The sequence below is a fragment of the Canis lupus genome, chromosome 24 (assembly GCF_011100685.1).
Source record: "Canis lupus familiaris isolate Mischka breed German Shepherd chromosome 24, alternate assembly UU_Cfam_GSD_1.0, whole genome shotgun sequence".
Taxonomy (NCBI): Eukaryota; Metazoa; Chordata; class Mammalia; order Carnivora; family Canidae; genus Canis; species Canis lupus.
In genome coordinates, this window is record NC_049245.1 from 45,983,770 (window position 1) to 45,999,876 (window position 16,107).

Consider the following 16,107-nt stretch of genomic DNA (forward strand, 5'->3'; position numbering starts at 1 on the left):
TCAGAAGGTTTCTCTTTCACTTCAAACCAGAGGAAACACATCTTCGGGCGATGGATGCTCCCCATCTCCAAAATGTAACATGCGGATGTGCCCGGACTTTGTTGTTTTCTACTCTGGAGAACTCTGACGCTCTGGATTTTCAGCTCACATAAGAGTGAACCCCTCAGTGAAGGGATCAAAGCCTCAGCTGGGGCCCCACATCTCTGCCCCTCTGGTGGCTCCTCTCCACAGACACGCCTCCCCCAGGTCTTTGGGAGGCTCCCTCCATGGTCCTATCCCCTCAACCATGTGACTCTTACCCTCTCGAATATTCTCTTTTTCTGTCCCCTGCTGCTGCTGCTGCTGCTGCTGCTGCTGCTGCTGTGGGGCCAGCACCCCCAGGCACCGCTGCCTTCATCCTGTCCGCACTTCAACCGTATCAGTCAGATGAAAGGGTCGTCCTCTAACTCCCCTCGATGATTCCCACAGTTGAAAGTCCTCCCCATGGCACACGGGCCTGCCTGTCCAACTGTCTGTCTCCAGTTCCTCCAATGAGCCATGAATGCATTCCTTCCAGCACATCTGTTCCCCTGAGGCTTCCATCATTCCTGCTCATCCTCGTTCCACATAACCCTCACCTCCTCAGGGAGGCAGGTCTTCTCCAGAGCACTTAGCACGCCCTGCCCTAAGCTCTGCAGGGTGCTGGATCCCACTACTGGCATTTCTGTGCACCAGATGAGTACCGATTCTCCTCTTTGCTCCAGCAGCTCCATGCTCAGGGACAGGGCCCGGCCGTTCAGAGCTGAGCTGTCCCCCCTCTTAGGGCAACACCAGGTATACGCTCAGGGCCCCACTGCCAATGTGATAAACATACCGACTTTACACTGACCTCTGCTTCTTCCATCCTCAAAAAGAATCTAAATGAACATAAATACCTTATTAGACATCTGCTAAAATTCAATTTTTGGCCCAAATACATGTTCAAAATAATCTAAAATCCACCAAGAGTGATTTTTCTCCAAAGAGCTATATAAACAAGCCACCAGTTGAAGAAAGAGTGGGCACATAGTAAAGAGAAGAATAAAGGATTTTTTTTCACCCAGAGATAGCCCACAGATATTTAAAGAAATGTGCTGATTTACAGACAGGACCCACTCGAGGATAGTTGAACTGCCACTAAGACCCCTCCTGTCTGCTCTCAGCCGTTCCCTTACTACCCCTCCCAAGTCTGCCTGTGAAACCACTCGGCACATTTTTCATTTAACTTGCTGAAATCTTTAAAGTCTTCAGCCTGAAAATGCTCCCAAGCTCCTCCTTCACACAGGAGTGTTGATTTCGTCTCATGATTTTATAGCTCATTGTTTACCTGGGTGTTTTCTGTTGTGATAGCAAGTCCAAGAGACATTCTATCGTCTCTGTTCAGCATCCATAGCTCGCCACTTCATCCGGTGCTTAGGGGTCAATGCTAGGAGTCAACAGGGAAAGTTCCAGGCAGACGGTTTGACGTGTAAGGAAGTGAAGACTTTTGGGGGAGCAGAAACACAGGAGGGAAGATGCCACGGAGATCCCTCTGGGAGGTGCACCCGGAGATGCAGACAAGGACCACGGCCCCAAGGGCCCTGGGGTCATAGAAACACTGTGGGTTTTGCCCTGGTGTCAGTGGGGCCCATGAAGAGTGAGAGCAAAAAGAGTAACATGATCCTATATGTATTTCGAGAAGATGATTGTAGCTGGGGTGCCTGGGTCCCCAGTGGGCTAAGTGTTGGGCTCTTGACTCAGGTCTCCATCTCAGTGTCGTGAGTTCAAGTCCCACATTGGAATCCATGCTGGGCATGGAGCTTACATAAGAAGAAAAAAAAAATAGAAAGTTGACTGCGGTCAAAATATACAGAAAGAATTTTGAGAGATGAGGATAAACACATGAAAACCAGTGCAGAAGCTTGTGCATTCAGTCATAAAATGTTAGGATGTTTGTCTCTCTCTCTCTCTTCTCTCTCTCTCAAATGGATAAATAAAAAATCTTTTTAAAAAGTTTAAAAGGGGCACCTGGGTGGCTTAGTTGGTAAAGCATCTGCATTGACCTCAGGTCATGAGCCCAGGGTCCTGGGATCGAGCCCAACATCGGGGTCCCTGCTCAGCAGAGAGTCTGCTTCACTCTCTCCCTCTGCCACTCCCCTTGCTCATGCTCTCTCTCATAAATAAATAAATAAATAAATAAATAAATAAATAAATAAATATTTAAAAGCAAATTTGAAAAGTGTTGGGATGTTGGGATGCTGGACAGGGGTGGTACGGTGATGGAGGTGTAGGGAGATGGCCCATTCCAGAGATGACCCCAACACAGATGACAAGGAGGGTAAAATTGTCATCACCAGCATCACCATCCTCATCACCCGTAGCTGGTACTTCCCGAGCACTCACTCAGTGCTGGGCGCTATTTACATTCAAGATGATTTTCAGATTTCTGGCTTCTGCATTAAGTGCACAGCAATACTGGGATTTGTGGGGACAAGGACAAATTGGGGGCTGTGGGCTCTGGGCTTGGTTGGGCAACAGGAAGTTTGAGACACCTTGAGCCTTGTAAACAAGTGAGTATTCAGGTAAGATTTTGAGAATCATCAGTATATGGAGGGAGGTTGAACCCGTGAAAGCAGGTGACATGATGATGCACCCCGAGTCCTGGCGAGGAGCCACGTGGCATCACAGGAGGTGACACATCCTTCACATGTGCAGGAAGTTGGAGCTAGACCACCCCTGGCTCAAATCCCAGCCCTCCGTCTAATTTTTTCATGTGACATCAGAGAGCTTACCGTCCCTTTCTAAGCCAAATACATGTGTTTATCTGTGAAATGGGAGCGATAGTATCATGAGCATGACCAGCTGTGGAGCACAGAGTCTCCCAGGGCTCTGTATGATGTAAGGTTATGTCAATCCCCCACTGACTCCGAGCATCAGGTACTCTTGTCCCCAGTACACAGATGAGGAAACTAAGGCTCGAGGTTGGACTGGAGCCAAAGCCTAGTTTGAGGCTGTTGCTGACTGAAGCCCCTGCTCCTAGCTTCCATGTGATGCTGCCTCAGTGACTTAACCAAAGGAAAAGTAGGATCCAGCAACCCACTCAGAACAATGTAATATCCAGTTGCCTGAGCCAAAATACTGGTTTTGTAGGGTTGCTGAGAGGTTCAGGAATACAATGCTGAGCGCAGTGACTAGCATACAGTAGGTGTGCAATAGCTGATGGTCACCATCATTACTCAAATCAAGGATTTTAACGGCAAGCTCAGTAAAATCCAGAGATTTAATTGAGAAGGCTGGGTCAGGACTGGAATTCATCATTTCCTAATATTGGCAGGAAAAGCCAGGAAGGAATAAGCTTTTCCTGGAGCGGAGTCTTTCCAAATGCAGGAAGTGAGAGGCGAGAAGTCAGACCACCGTCCTGTGGTCTCTACCCAGTCCCGACCCACAGAAGCGGAGCGTGGGCCGCGGCGAGCAGAGAGCACGGGGTGGACTCGCTGGGCGTCCGTACTGACTGCAGGAGGCTCTGCAGACCATCCCGACTTTAGGATGATCATCAGGACTTTACAGAAGAAGCACCCTCCAGGCCTCCAAAAGATGCCGGTGAAAACACGACAGACAGAATCCACCCATGCCCTGGTAAGGGATGGCTTGTTGCTACGGTAACAAGTCTGGTGTTTTCTTTGGTGTTTTGCAGGTTTTGCAGGTTTGGTGTTTTCTTCTTCTTTGTGGAAGCCAACCCAGCTGGGTTTTCCGTACTGACCGGGGCAGACTGGGTTTCTAGCCGCAGGATGGGCAGGCAGAGGGAAGTGAGCTGATGCCGCCTGGCGCGCACCTGCATCCCCCGGAGGGGGACACTGAGGTCAGGTGTCTATCGACTCAGTGCACAAACCCTGGATGTGCTTGTGCTGCGGCGGCACGTTCTCTGGCCTCAGCCACACTGGCCGCCATGCAAAGTGGGTGACAGTGAGTTTTAGCTCATTTCCTTCTCTTCCAGATGACAGGGTGGGTCAGAGCCCATGTCCGGGCCAGAAAGTCCAGTCTTCTTCCCTAACGATGATTCCTTATATTAAGAGTAAAAACTCAGATTACCTACTGAGTAGCTCCCAAGTTAGTAATCATGACATTTTTTTTTCTTTTACCGTTTTACTTTGCAATGTGAGACATAAAAGTCAGTGAAAGGCTGATATTTTAATAGAAGGACCGAATGCACATCTCCACACGCCATGTCGTTTTTATCTTGCTTGTGTAAAGTGTAAGTGCACAACCATTAATAAACATGTCACGAATGAAGGGCTCATAAAGAATAGAGTTTGCTGTAAGGCTAGGGACGAGCTCCCACTTTCACGTAACCCGGCACCTTGAACGAATCTCGTATCTTCTTTCTTTATAAAACGGTTTCCTCTGGTGGGGGAGGGGCATCGGATGCACCGGGCCTTCCTTCCCGGTCTTGGGCTGGTGGTTGAGAATTAGTTCTCTGAGGTCGGGAGGGTCGTGATGGCCCTGTCGTTGCCCCTGGCCCGTCCTTCCCTTGGGACCCCTCCTTCCTCTGTCACCTGGCAGTGGTACCTGTCCCCTAAGTGGGCTTTCCAGAACGTTCCCAAGTGAAAAAGGGCAAAAACTTCAGCCGGAGTCCCAGCAGATGGCACTGTTCCCTCTGACTTGCACCAGCCCAGAAGAGGGGCCTGGTGGGAGGTCAGCGGACTCCCTGGGGTCCGCCTGGGGTCTAGTGGCCTTGGGCTCTGCCAGCAGAGGCAGGTGCATGCATACGGCAGCAGGGTAGAGAGCTGGGGACTACCGTATGCTCCCCGGCATGACTCTTGCAGGTTGAACGACGCTGTGGTGTCCCGCGTATATTGCCAACAAAGATCAGAAATTTTGCCCAGGGGCAGAAAAGAGAACCTTCAGCAAAGCCTTCATGTGCATCCATGATTTTCTGGAAGATCAACCATATTAGGTGAGACAGCTTCCCAGGAAAATCCGGATGGTGGCCACGTGATCTAGCGCTGCGCTGCTCTTGCCGTTGTTACGATCGTGGTTACTCTATTCCTTCACGCACATGCCCGGGGTTTGCTACGGGTGCCAGGCTCTGGAGGCCCGAGGAGTCACACACGCTTTCGGGATGTGGGTGGTCTCTAACTTCAGGGAATATACAAGTGATTTTTGTGGTTGGGGGGGAAGACAAAAAAAAACAAAAGCATCAAAATGGCACAATGAGTAAATACCAAGTGACGGATGCAGGCAGTACTCCTCCAGGGCTGAGGGGCAGGGGAGGCTGGGAAGCCAGAGCAACGAAGCCAGAAAAAGGAAGGAGGAGAATTTACCTAACGTGTAGAGAGGAGTAAGAAGGGCCCGTGTGACTGGGACAGAGACAGGGGGATGTGAAGCGGTAGTGCCTCCAGGGGAGTGAGGCTCCAGCTGTGCCTCGGACCCGCCACGGGGGCTCTGAGCCACCCCAAGGCCACGCACTCTCTGGGCAGGACAGTCCTTGTAACCTTGGCCGCCCCGGCCCATCCCGTGGAGGCTTGAGAGCAACGCAGCCCCCTCCACCGAGACAGCGTCCCCACCACTCGCTCTGCTCACCAGTGAAAGCCGACTTCTCCAGGTTTCACACCAGTCCTGCTGGAGAGGGTCCTGCTCCACCAGGAGGAAGGGGACTGGCCCCTGGGGGGGCCGCAGTGGGGGCTGATGTGAGAGCTTGTTCGCCGCCTGCACCTCTGCTGCTGAACCAGCTTCAGCCTCATCCTCGGGTCGGGGCCGGAGACACGCAGAAGGGCGGCAGGGAGGGGGCTCGGGGCCGTGGGTCAGGGGGACCCCGAGGAGGCCGGGGAGGGGTGTAGTCTTGCGGGGCAGACTGGCCACAGGCGGGACCAGGACGGGACACAAACAAGACATCGGAGAAGTACAAAGTACAAGTGGATTCTTCGTCACCAAGAGGCTCCGAGTCAAGACACAAGAGTCCGAGATGACTCCGAGCCACCGGCTCCTCCCCGGGGTCGGCTTGTGAAGGCCTGTGGTGCTGCGCGCCTCCCTGCACGCTGGCCTGGAGCAGCACCACAGCGGCTGTCATGACGCCCTGGTGGCACCAGAGCTCGGGCAGCGGGGCGTCCCCAAGGTGCGCCTTCCCCACCCGGCCGCCGCCCGACAGCCTCATTTAGTGAAACATTTTCTTTCTTTCTCTTTTTTTTTTTTGTGCTCTTCCAAAGATGGCTATTGTGGACATTGCTGCTATGAACATTTTCTTTAACTCAACCTTCCATTGAATATTTTTAAAATATTTAATATTTAAAGATATTTTTTAAAAGTAGCCTTATCTTGGGGCGCCTGGGTGGCTCAGTCAATTAAGCATCTTCCTCCGGCTCAGGTCATGACCCCGCGGTCCTGAGATCGATTCCCACGTCGGGCTCCCTGCTCAGCGGGGGCATCCGCTTCTCCCTCTGCTTCTGCCCCTGCTTCTGCCCCTGCTTGTGCTCGCTCTCTCTTTGTCTCTCTCTCCAATAAATAAATAAAATCTTTTAAAAAATAGCCTTGCCTTGATAAATAATAAACCTAAAATAGTGAATTTGGTAATAACAGGTAAAGCATCTTTCTAATACACATTATAATTGATACGTATCTCATTAAAAATTACTTTCTCACGGGCCACCTCCCCCCCTCCACAAAAAAAAAAAAAAAAAAAAGACAAAAACAAAAGAGACAGACCTCTAGCAATCCGTATCCCAGACACAGGGAGACAACAGGACACAAGACAGGAGGCCAGAGTTCACCTTTGTTTTTCGTGTCTATGGGGATGAGCAGTCAGGATGTTTACACTGTAGCAGAACAAACACAACCTCACCTTGTGGCTCGACGGCTCCTAGAGATGACTCTGTTTACCGCTGTGGCTCACCGTGATCTCTCACAGCTTGTTTTGCTCACTGACCTCCTTGTTCATAAGGTTCCAGACTCCCAGGGTCCAGACCCCAACTGCCTTCCCCAGACCCTCTGGGTTGGAGCGTGTCCCACTGGCTGCAGTTTGCGGTCGGGTCAGGAGCCCCAGGTCCAGGGCACGTGCGGGGTATCGTCTGCCAGGGGAGAACCACCTTGCCTGCGTCTGGGCCCGAAGGACCATCCCAACCCAGCCGCCACCCGCTCTCACCTCTTAGCCTTAGAGCAGGAGACTGTCCTCAAACTAGAAATATTTTTAAAATAACAGTTGCAGGTAGAAATCTTCAGACTATGGAAAAACAAGTCGAAGAAGCCTTCATTTCACATTTTGAGAGACCTGAACCCAGGCTGGGGTCACACGGCTCACTGCGCAGGGAAAGTGTTTAATCCCAGCCTCTGCGTTGAAGTCACTCTAATTATAAAGAACTGCACTTAGAGGCCACTGTATAAAAATAGCTTATATTAAAAAAATAAATAAAATGGTAACTCCCCAGTGCTACTAAGGCTGCAGTGAAATGAGTTTACTCCTTCACCGTAAACATAGAATAAGCCCTTTGGAAAGAAATGGGCTCTCCCGACCAACAACTCTCAGGATTATCAGAACCTTTGATGCAGAAATTCCACTTCTCAAAAATTACACACCATAAATAATTTGACAGACCAAAAAAAAAATTTACACAAAATCATTCACTGCAGCGATGTCTTTAAAGGTAAAAATTACGAATAACTGGAATTTTTAGGAGAATACTTTCAGAAACTATACCCATTTCAAAATGAGAGGATGTACTCTGTCCATTAACCGGACCATTATAAAAACTATAAAAAAGCAGAAATGCAAGACGGCATGCCTGTACTGAAAAGCATGCATTCACCGATTGCCATAGAGCCAGAACTGATGACAAAATATCCAAGAGCAGAGACTCCATTGGATGGAGTCTGTTCTGTCAGTTGGATGGGCAGCAGACAACCTGTGAGAATAAAAGAACAATGTTGATGGTGGAACCGGTTGATGGTGGAACCGGTTGACCACAAATCACCAATGAAGTAAAACAGGCCACACCCACTTGTAAGGAAAATGTGCATGCATGCGTGCAGTCAGAGCTGTATGCCCGACTCCCAGAGACGAGGCTTGTTAATGTGTAGGGTGCTTCTCTTTTTTTTCTCCTCCGCATGTGTTTAATTATCTCTGAATCAAGCCCATGATTATAAAAATATTTTAAAAAATAAACTGCAGTGAGAAAATGGTGATAGCTACTTATCTTTTAAAATACACATGCACCTAAATCCCAAGATTGGAAATGAAAATATTTGTGCTAATGTGATTTTTTTTAAAAAAATGGGAATAGTAGATTTAATATTGCTTTTTAACTTGTATTTTTAATTAAAAGTAAAAAATGGATTATATGCATTGTCTTCCCTCTTAAAAAAAATAGAAAGCCTTCCTAGGAGTTCAGATTATGCATAAACAGTGTATGTGGGTACATGTGAAGTGCAGATAATTTTATTTGAATTAATGTAGTTAGGAAGCTTCTTTCACAAACAGCTATCACACCATAGTGGAAACATTTAGAGCATAAATGGCATAAATAAGCAAAATGAAAAAAATATTATTGTACTGTTTACCAACAGATCTATAATTACAAAATAAATTAACCATGAAATGAAACACTTTGGGTTTTCTGCAATATTGTTATGAGAGATTGGGTGTGTGCATGTGTGTGTGTTTTCAAATTTATTCTGGTAAAGCTTAAAAGTGAAATATTGCAAAGAGTATTACGATTTTTTTTAACATACCAGCAGATATCAGTGCTGTTCAGAGAGGTACATTTTCATTTGCAGAGTCAAAACTGCAGGCCGGGTGGTGGCTCTGAAGAAGAGGCTGGGAGGGCACGAGAGGAAGCATTTGCAGGAATGCAGAGTCCCAGCTGTCTGCAGGTGACAGATCAAGGTTTGAAGAGCATCGCCTTCTTATTCTCCTGTGAAGCCAGAACCCGAAACCTCAGCTCGGTTCCATGGAAACAAGAAGGCTCACCTGCTCCTTTTTGAACCAAATTCCAGCATCCAGCCAACTGACAAGGAGTCGGCCATGGGGAGCAGGGCAGGAGCCTTTGGGGGAGTTTATGAGATGCAGCGAAGGTGCTCCCCCGTCCACCCGCCCCCCAGGAAACGCAGAAGGGAAACATGTGGCACCTGTGGCTTTGTTTCCAAGAAGAAAAGACACAAAAACAAAATTTCATAGGGAAAGAAAATGCAACCTCCTCTCTGAGAACTCTCAATGCCTGCTATGGAATTTGTCACTTAAATCCGTTCAGTGTTGGCCTTTTTCTCCTCTTCGCCTACGTAGATTTTCGCTTTTATTTGGTGCTAAGCTTTTGGCATTACTACGCACGTGGTTTTGATTGTAAGCAGAATGTGCCTGAAACCCCCTTGAACCTGCTGTTAGGAAGAAAATCAATCTGTGGATGATGCTCTTACTTATTAAGGTGGCAGGAGCCCGGCCGGGAGCTCAGCTCCAAGGAAGCGCCGTCCTTTACAGAAGGGTGTTGGAAGGGCTCGCCATAGACACCCCTGCGGAGGCTGAAGGTAGCGGCTGCATAGCAGTCGCCGCAGATCTTGAAGTGCTTCTCTGCCCGGTGCTGAGCCAAGTGCTCCTTCTACACCTCCCTGCTTAATTCCTCTGAAAGCTGGGAGACAAGTCCTACCTGGCACTTGCTCCCTTAGGTGACAATGTAAGAAGGGACAGGGGGCACTTGATGGGATGAGCACTGGGTGTTATACTATACGTTGGCAAATCGAACTCCAATAAAAAAAAATATAGATGAACAAAATAAAAATAAATAAACAAATAAATAAACAATTGTGAAGATAAAAAAAAGAAGGGACAGTTGCAAGTAGATTAATTGGGAACGTCAGTAAAATGAGAACTCACTAAAAATTATGCCATCTAAAAATATTTGTTTTAATGTGAAACATGCAAATGCACATTATTTTAGCCAATCTTTTGAAATGAAGACCAAAGTCTCTTCTTTAAGTACGGTAGCCCTGATTGCACTTACACGCTTCGCTTCCACAAACCTCTAACCACCATCGAAATGCGTGGTTAATTTGTACAATCCAGTTTCTTTCTGGCAGAGCGATAACTTAAACGCACATGCAAATCAACCAGAGCGCACATCCTTCTTTTTAATGCACGTCCCCCAATCTTTGACAGCTTTTGCTTCCATGCCTGATTTGACAGCACTTTCTCTTTGGCAACTCACTTTCCAAAACATTTAACTTAGTTTTCATAAAAACAACCCTCTTTTTGCATTCTCATTTCATTGGCTCACACGGTATTTAGTCAAATCACATAATTGTGATAAGATGTACAATTGCATAAATTGATTTGGGAGCACACTCAAGTGAGCCCGTGAAGCAGACACTGGAGGAAGCTGAAGCGCTTGGATGACTGGAGCATGGACTGCTGGCCGGGGGCATCCAGGTGGGGCTCTGTCCCTGTGTTTACAGGGAGGAGGATGGTGGAGTCACCTGGCACATCAGGTAAGGAAGAGCAGACTCCCTCCTGCATCTCCCCCTGCAGCAAAACCCAGGTTGGAACCCAAAGAACCCCAATCCGCTGTACCTACTCCACCAAGCTGGCAGCTGCTGGCCATTGTGTACCTCACATTTTTCTAGGTTACCCGAACCAACCCTCCAACCACACAGCACCAGAGGCCCCGCTGCCCTGGTCACCACAGCATCCAGTGCATCTTGGGAGGCAGTAATGGATTTTGAATAACAAGTGGCTCTGTGGTCATTTTTTGCCTCAGCCTGAGCCTTTTCTATGTTCCCCAAAATTCATGTGTTGAACCCCTGACCCTCAGCACCTCAGAATGTGACTATATTTGGAGATAAGGTCTTTAAAGAGGTGATTATGGTGGTGGTGCCTGGGTGGCTTAGTGTGTTAAGCATCTGCCTTTGCCTCAGTTCAGATTCCCAGAGTCCTGGGATAGAGTCCTGCATTGGGCTCCCTGCTCAGTGGGGGATCTGCTTCTCCTGCTCCCTCTGCCCCTCCCCTCTGTTTGTGCACATGCTTTCTCTCTCCCTCTCCTCAATAAATAAATAAATAAAATCTTTTAAAATATTTAATAAAATAAAAATAAAGAGGTGATTACATTCCAATGCAATGAGCCCAAATGAGGTCTGACTGTCATCCTTATGAGGAGCTTAGGACACAGACACCAGGGTGGGAAGATTGTGTAGGATACTATGGGAAGGCAGTCATCTGCAAGCCAAGGGGAGAGACTCCAGAAGAAACTAAACCTGCCACCACCTTCATCTGGGACTTTTAGTCTCCAGGACCATAGGAAGGGAATTTCTGTCCTTGAAGATCCCAGACTGGGCTATTTTGATAGGAAGCCCTCCCAAACTAATCCCCCCTGTTAACCTGCCTTCAGACCAGTCTTCAAGGGCTCTCACCTAGATTTTAGGGCCCTACCTCCCAGCTCAATAGGCGTGAGAAGTGGGGTTGCTGAGAAGAGAGTCCTCACGCCTTCCTGAGTGGGAATCACCTGGGGTGATGGTTGAAAAATGCAGATTCCTGAACCTGATTTCTGGAAGGGTACATAGGACTGCTCATTGTTGGAACCTTGTTACACGACTGTTGGGGCATCAAAGTCTGAGAACCGAGTCAGCACCCTCCAATACCCACTCTTCTATCTCCAGCTAGATCTGTGGAGTCAGATCCCATCTCTTGCATGTACCTCCCTCACTGAGTCTGCCTCAGCTGCATGCAGATGCCAATTCTGGGACTCACCAGCCAGGTGACCTTAGGGAGCTTTGTGACCTTTCTCTGTCTCAGTTTTCTAATTAAGAAAGAAATAATATCAACCCGATGTGCAGAGTGAAAATGGAATCCATGAAAAGCACTAGCAGAATTCCTGGCACTCAATAGGCACCTGATAAATAAACAGATATGATTGGATTCTGTGTTATAAAAACACAGTGATTGCCAGACTTGATACTGGCATAAGGAGAATAATGTAAAATATAAATAGCTTAGCAATAAACCTTAGTATACATAAAATATCTTACTTGATAGTAGTAACTGTTAAATCTGTACAGAAAAGGACAGTCTGGAATAAAAGACTAATTGCAGGGGACAACATGCAGCACACCCTCATTTTCACCAAAGATGCCCCAGGGGGAGGAAAAAGTAGAGGCAGAAAACCATTACACAGCTGTAGAAATTATGAGGTGTGCACGTCTGCTTGGGCCACGCAGAATGCTCGGAGCAGACCAACCGTGTCACTGGAATCGACTATAAACACTGCATGGAAGTTTTTAAACAGAAGGAAGGAAGAAGGAAGGGAAAGAGGGAGAGAGGGAAGGGAGGAAAGAAATTTGACAGCAACAGAAACAACCAGAACTTCAAACACCAAGACAGCTGGACGCACACCGTGGGGAGCCTCTCACTGGCCTTCGCTGCTTCTAGAGTCTTTGCTAGCGGCAGATACTGCAGGGCAGGAAGCCACAGAGACTGAGGCTGGAGGACTCTGCAGGCAAGTTTCCTTCAGGATGTTTATCAATTCAATTCCTTCTGGAGGTAGGAGAGGACACTCCCAGAAGCTGGTTGGAAAGCAGCAGCTTAGAAGCTAAAAAGTCCAGCAGAGTTTCTGATAGTCTCACAGCTCTGGGAAGAAGTGGAAATGCAGGGCCCACCATGTTTTGGAGACCCTGCTAATCTGTGCCAAGCACACACAAAGACATATATGTGATATGCTTATATGGCTATGATACGATGTATGCATATATGTACACACACACATGTATGAGCAGACCAAAGCCACAGATTACTATCTGGTGAAAATACAATTGCTCACTTATAGTTTTAGACTACACATTACGTACATAGATGGCAGAAGGAAGATTAGCCAATGGTGCCAGCCCCTGTGGTCTCCATCCCTCACATGAATCTGGGTGACACCAAGAGCCAAGGGGCCAAATATCATGGGTAGAGTGTGGGACGGTCCAGTGTTGATGAAGATGGGGCTATAAATCAATAACAAGGAAATAACTGGAAAGTTACCAAATATTTGGTGAAAAAATTAAAAATAATATCAACAAGTCATTTGTTCACAAAGATATCACAGTAGACTTTATAAAATATTTTGACCTGAATACTGCTAAAAAATTTGCATACCAGATCTGAAATGCAACTAAAGCTGTGCATAGAGAAAAATGTATAATGTTAGGTATATGTATTAGAAAAAGGAGATCCCTGGGTAGCTCAGCAGTTTGGTGCCTGCCTTTGGCCCAGGGCGTGATCCTGGGGTCCCGGGATCGAGTCCCACATTGGGGTCCCTGCATGGAGCCTGCTTCTCCCTCTGCCTGTGTCTCTGCTTCTCTCTCTTTCTCTGTCTCTCATGAATAAATCTTAAAAAATTCTTAAAATAAAGAAAAGAAGAATTGAATTGAATTGAATTGAATTGAATTGAATTGAATTGAACTGAATTGAAGAACTGAATCTGAAAGTTAAGAATTTAAGTTTCTATCTGAAGCAGCTAGGAAAAAAACACCAACTTAAGATAGAGAAAGAAAAAGCGAAAACAGGAATTACTACCAATGAGATAGAAAAAACAAGTTAGAGAAAATCTTGATAAAGTTAAAAGTTGATTAAAGAGATTAATAAAACTGTATCATGAATAAAACTGATATATCATTACTCAGTTCCAGGAAAACATAAGGTAATCAGAACTGAAAGAGGGACATGATCACAACATCTATAGGCACTATAGATTGTATGAACAATTTCTTGATAATAAAATTGAAAATGCTTACAGACTGCAGCTTAATTAAAATTGACACAAGAAGAAATAGAAAATCTGAATAATCCATCATATATTAAGTAAATACAACCTATCATTTAAAATCTTCTGTAAAAGAAAGCTCTAGAATGTTTTCATCAGTTTATGCTATCACATCAGTCATAATAAATTCTTGATAATGCATTATGGACTAGCACAAACTTCATATAAAACTTGACAAGCAGATTGCAATAAAAGAAAATTACAGACTAGTTAATTTCATGAACCTAAAGGCAGCATTCTAAACAAATCACTAGCTAGTTGAATCCATGATTTATTTCAGTAATAAAAAATATTGGTTTTACATTCAAAAACCAATTACTAGCAGCGAAAGTTGGAGGAAGGGAAAACTATGTTATCTCAATAGATGTCAAAAAAGTATTCAAAAAGTATCACCACCCACTCATGATGAATATTTCTGTAAACTAGCAAGAGGAGAACTTTCTTCATCTGATAAAAAAGTATCTTTTTAAAAACCATGTAAAAAATCATATTGGGTGGTGAAATACCAAAATCAGGAACAAGTAACAATACTCATTGTTGTGATTATTATTCGCAATGCACTGAAGTTACCAGTGATGCAATAAAGTGAGGGCATAAATTGGTAAAACCACTTTGAAAGCTGGGAGTATCTACTAAAGCTGAACACGGGCATATTTGTCTGTGTCCCAACCAACGTATGTACGTGTTTGTACAACAGTAGTACACACAAGACTGTTGAAGTCGGTACTGTTCATTACAGTAAACAACTATGAACCATCTAAATGATCGCTATCAGTGGAAAAGTTCAAAGTGGCCAGTATACTCATGTAGCAGAACAGTACAACACAAAGTCAATGAATTTCTTCTAAACATGGTCAAATTTTAGTTTTTGTGAGCCAGTAGGCAAAACCAATGATAACAAAGCTACAAAAAATAATCACTTATTAATATAAAAATATTTTTAGTTCGTGGGCCATATAGAAACAGATGGTGGGCCAGATCTGGCCCCTGGGCCATAGCTTGCCAAACCCTGCTGCAGAATAACAAGAAATTGCCCTGTTACGTATAACAGTATGGGGAAATTTCACAGACGTGGTCTTTAGTGATAGATGCCAGATGCAAGAGATTATGTGTATGACTCCATTATATGAAGCTCAAAGCAGGCAGCACAAATCTATGGTGGAAAAGTAGGAGAACGGGATATTTTGAGGAGTCATCAGTCCATGGGGGGACAAGACGGGCTTCTGAAGCAACAGTAATACTCTAGAGTGAGCGGTGGTTACGCAGGTATATTCATTTGTACAAATTCATCAGATGCTAAAAACAAAGGTGGTGCATTTCTTTGCATGCATATTTAACTTCAGTTGGAAGGTTCACTGTAGAAATCACAGGTGAATATTTGTTTGTATATTAAGAACAGGCTTCGTAAGCATAGAAGAAAAGGAAGAAAATGCGAAGTAAGAGACTCCTCCTTGCATTCTGTTACCAGGCGACCGCCATGGAGACACAGGCACAGGTCCCCCCCCCCCCCCCCCGCCCCGCCGTCAGGCGTTACGTAACAGGTAACTGTTTCAACATCAAATAACACAGAAATGGGAAGAAACTTAGATGCCCCCAAACTTGAGTATTATTAGTGGTATGTGCATATGATGGGATATCATACTCGCGTTAGAAACAATGCCACGAAGAAGGTTAATTAACCATGTGGGAGAGTTTTTACATTGGAAAACACCACAATGTCAGCTACGGCTACCTCTGCACGAGAGAATCACCGGTAATCTGCCTCTGGTTTTCTTCTTAAAAGAAGAAACACTCTCCCGTGTTTCTTTTTTCCTGATTTTTACAATAATATGGCATCGATAGCCTGGAGAAAAAGAACAATATTTGTAAAGAGACCAGATTAAGGCGAACTTTAAAAATTACTATGATGATTTATAGGCTTTGCCTTCGGAAATACACTGTTTCATACCCTGAGAGAGAAATGCAACCATCCTGACTTCCTTTTAGAAGAATGAATTTTATAATAGTGAAAGGGAAAACAAGGGAAGGGAGAAGAAGTGTGTGGGAAATATCAGAAAGGGAGACAGAACGTAAAGACTGCTAACTCTGGGAAACGAACTAGGGGTGGTGGAAGGGGAGGAGGGCGGGTGGTGGGAGTGAATGGGTGACGGGCACTGGGTGTTATTCTGTATGTTAGTAAATTGAACACCAATAAAAAAAAAAAAAAAAAAAAAAAAAAAAGAAGAATGAATTTTAAAAACAGATTTTCAACAGCCTCGTGCATAGGATAACACTTCTTATCGCTACGTCATGACTGGACAAAAAATCTGGAGGCTATCAGTATAGACATGTACAGTGA